We start from the raw sequence: 4,795 nt of genomic DNA, 5'->3' as shown, positions 1-4,795 counted from the left end.
TACATGGATCCCATCTCAGATTTCATGGCCTCAATCCATTTTGCGGAATCTGGGCTCACCATCGCTTCTTCATAGTTCGTAGGTTCGTCATGGTCTAGTAACATAACTTCCAGAACAGGATTACCGTACCACTCTGGTGCGGATCTTACTCTGGTTGACCTACGAGGTTCAGTAACAACTTGATCTAAAGTTTCATGATCATCATCATTAACTTCTTCACTAATTGGTGTAGGTGTCGCAGAAACCGTTTTCTGTGATGAACCACTTTCCAATAAGGGAGCAGATACAATTACCTCATCAAGTTCTACTTTCCTCCCACTCACTTCTTTCGAGAGAAACTCCTTCTCTAGAAAAACTCTGAATTTAGCAACAAAAGTCTTGCCTTCGGATCTGTGATAGAATGTGTACCCAACAGTCTCCTTTGGGTATCCTATGAAGACACATTTCTCCGATTTGGATTCGAGCTTATCAGGTTGAAGCTTTTTCACATAAGCATTGCAGCCCCAAACTTTCAGAAACGACAACTTTGGTTTCTTACCAAACCATAGTTCATAAGGCGTCGTCTCAACGGATTTCAATGGTGCCCTATTTAAGGTGAATGCGGCCGTCTCTAAAGCATATCCCCAAAACGATAGCGATAAATCAGTAAGAGACATCATAGATCGCACCATATCTAGTAAAGTACGATTACGATGTTTGGACACACCATTACGTTGTGGTGTTCCGGGTGGTGTGAGTTGCGAAACTATTCCGCATTGTTTCAAATGAAGACCAAACTCATAACTCAAATATTCTCCTCCACGATCAGATCGTAGATACTTTATTTTCTTTTTACGATGATTTTCAACTTCACTCTGAAATTCTTTGAACTTTTCAAATGTTTCAGACTTATGTTTCATTAAGTAGATATACCCATATCTGCTTAAATCGTCTGTGAAGGTGAGAAAATAACGATATCCGCCACGAGCCTCAACATTCATTGGACCACATACATCTGTATGTATGATCTCCAACAAATTTGTTGCTCTCTCCATAGTTCCGGAGAACGGTGTTTTATTCATCTTGCCCATGAGGCACGGTTCGCAAGTACCAAGTGATTCATAATCAAGTGGTTCCAAAAGTCCATCGGTATGGAGTTTCTTCATGCGCTTTACTCCGATATGACCTAAACGGCAGTGCCACAAATAAGTTACACTATCATTATCAACTCTGCATCTTTTGGCTTCAATATTATGAATATGTGTATCACCACTATCGAGATTTAGCAAAAATAGACCACTCTTCAAGGGTGCATGACCATAAAAGATATTACTCATATAAATAGAACAACAATTATTCTCTGATTTAAATGAATAACTGTCTCGCATCAAATAAGATCCAGCTATAATGTTCATGCTCAACGCTGGCACCAAATAACAATTATTTAGGTCTAATACTAATCCCGAAGGTAGATGTAGAGGTAGTGTGCTGACCGCGATCATATCGACTTTGGAACCATTTCCCACGCGCATCGTCACCTCGTCCTTAGCCAATCTTTGCTTAATCCATAGCCCCTGTTTCGAGTTGCAAATGTTAGCAACAGAACCAGTATCAAATACCCAGGTGCTACTGCGAGCATTAGTAAGGTACACATCAATAACATGTATATCACATATACCTTTGTTCACTTTGCCATCCTTCTTATCCGCCAAATACTTGGGGCGGTTCCGCTTCCAGTGACCAGTCTACTTGCAGTAGAAGCACTCAATCTCAGGCTTAGGTCCAGACTTGGGTTTCTTCTCCTAAGCAGCAACTTGTTTGTTGTTCTTCTTGAAGTTCCCCTTCTTCTTCCCTTTGCCCTTTTTCTTGAAACCGGTGGTCTTATTGACCATCAACACTTGATGCTCCTTCGTGATTTCTACCTCCGCGGCTTTTAGCATCGCGAAGAGCTTGGGAATAGTCTTATTCATCCCTTGCATATTATAGTTCATCACGAAGCTTTTGTAGCTTGGTGGCAGTGATTGAAGAACTCTGTCAATGACACTATCAACAGGAAGATTAACTCCCAGTTGAGTCAAGTGATTATGATACCCAGACATTTTGAGTATATGTTCACTGACAGAACTATTCTCCTCCATCTTGCAACTATAGAACTTATTGGGACTTCATATCTCTCAATCCGGGCATTTGCTTGAAATATTAACTTCAACTCCTGGAACATCTCATATGCTCCATGACGTTCAAAACATCGTTGAAGACCCGGTTCTAAGTCGTAAAGCATGGCACACTGAACTATCGAGTAGTCATCAGCTTTGCTCTACCAGACATTCATAACATCTGGTATTGCTCCTGCAGCAGGCTTGGCACTTAGCGGTGCTTCCAGGACATAATTCTTCTGTGCGGCAATGAGGATAATCCTCAAGTTACGGACCCAGTCCGTGTAATTGCTACCATCATCTTTCAACTTTTCTTTCTCAAGGAATGCATTAAAATTCAACGGAACAACAGCACGGGCCATCTATCTACAATCAACATAGACAAGCAAGATACTATCAGGTACTAAGTTCATGATAAATTTAAGTTCAATTTAATCATATTATTTAAGAACTCCCACTTAGATAGACATCCCTCTAATCCTCTAAGTGATCACGTGATCCATATCAACTAAACCATGTCCGATCATCACGTGAGATGGAGTAGTATCAACGGTGAACATCACTATTTTGATCATATCTACTATATGATTCACTCTCGACCTTTCGGTCTCCGTGTTCCGAGGCCATATCTGTTATATGCTAGGCTCGTCAAGTTTAACCTGAGTATTCCGCGTGTGCAACTGTTTTGCACCCGTTGTATTTGAACGTAGAGCCTATCACACCCGATCATCACGTGGTGTCTCAGCACGAAGAACTTTCGCAATGGTGCATACTCAGGGAGAACACTTATACTTTGATAATTTAGTGAGGGATCATCTTATAATGCTACCGTCAATCAAAGCAAGATAAGATGCATAAAAGATAAACATCACATGCAATCAATATAAGTGATATGACATGGCCATCATCATCTTGTGCTTGTGATCTCCATCTCCGAAGCACCTTCATGATCACCATCGTCACCGGCGCGACACCTTGATCTCCATCATAGCATCGTTGTCGTCTCGCCAATCTTATGCTTCCACGACTATCGCTACCACTTAGTGATAAAGTAAAGCATTACAGGGCGATTGCATTGCATACAATAAAGCGACAACCATATGGCTCCTGCCAGTTGCCGATAACTTGGTTACAAAACATGATCATCTCATACAATAAAATTTAGCATCATGTCTTGACCATATCACATCACAACATGCCCTGCAAAAACAAGTTAGACGTCCTCTACTTTGTTGTTGCAAATTTTACGTAGCTGCTACGGGCTTAGCAAGAACCGTTCTTACCTACGCATCAAAACCACAACGATAGTTTGTCAAGTTGGTGTTGTTTTAACCTTCGCAAGGACCGGGCGTAGCCACACTCGGTTCAACTAAAGTTAGAGAAACTGACACCCACCAGCCACCTGTGTGCAAAGCACGTTGGTAGAACTAGTCTCGCATAAGCGTACGCGTAATGTCGGTCCGGGCCACTTCATCCAACAAAACCGCCGAACCAAAGTATGACATGTTGGTAAGCAGTATGACTTATATCGCCCACAACTCACTTGTGTTCTACTCGTGCATATGACATCTACGCATAAAACCTGGCTCGGATGCCACTGTTGGGGAATGCAGTAATTTCAAAAATTTCCTACGCACACACAAGATCATGGTGATGCATAGCAACGAGAGGGGAGAGTGTTGTCTACGTACCCTCGTAGACCGTTCGCGGAAGCGTTATATCAACGCGGTTGATGTAGTCGTACGTCTTCACGATCCGACCGATCCAAGTACCGAAAGCACGGCACCTCCGAGTTCTGCACACGTTCGGCTCGGTGACGTCCTTGCCTTCTCGATCCAGCAAGAGGGTGAAGTAGTAGATGAGTTCCGACAGCACGACGGCGTGGTGACGGTGTTGGTGAAGAACAATCTCCGCAGGGCTTCGCCTAAGCACTACGAAAACTAGGACGGAGGATAAACTAGAGGGGATGGGGTTGCCGGCACACGGCTTGGTGTTTCTTGATGTGTCTTGGGTGCTAGCCCTACCCCTCTATTTATATGTTGAGCCTTGGGGTCGAAACTTGGAGTAAAAGCCTCCACAAAGTCGGTTTCACCCGAAACGCAAGAGTCCTTCTCGGACTCCAGGGCCAGACGCCAGGGTTCCCAGCGTCTGGACCCAGACGCCAGGGACCCTGGCGTCTGGCCCCTGGACTCCGCAAAACTTCCTTTTGCGCTTTCCAAAAACCTTGTGGGCTTTCCCCTTTGGCCCAAATAAAGTGTTCTCGTACCCAAACATTTCGGGAAACATCCGGAACCCCTTCCGGTGAATTCCGGAACCCTTCTGGTGACCAAACACTATTATCCCATATATCAAACTTTATCTTCGGACCATTCCGGAGTTCCTTGTCATGTCCGTGATCTCATCCCGGACTCCGAACAACATTCGGTCATCAACATACATAACTCATATAGTACTATATCGTGAACGAATGTTAAGCGTGCGGACCCTACGGGTTCGAGAACTATGTAGACATGACCGAGACACCTCTCTGGTCAATAACCAATAGCGGGACCTGGATGCCCATATTGGCTCCTACATATTCAACGAAGATCTTCATCGGTCAGACCGCATAACAACATATGTTGTTCCCTTTGTCATCGGTATGTTACTTGCCTGAGATT

Source organism: Triticum urartu, chromosome 2A (assembly GCF_056163025.1).
Source record: "Triticum urartu cultivar PI428250 chromosome 2A, HENAU_Tu73, whole genome shotgun sequence".
Taxonomy (NCBI): Eukaryota; Viridiplantae; Streptophyta; class Magnoliopsida; order Poales; family Poaceae; genus Triticum; species Triticum urartu.
Note: the sequence above shows the minus strand (reverse complement) of the source record.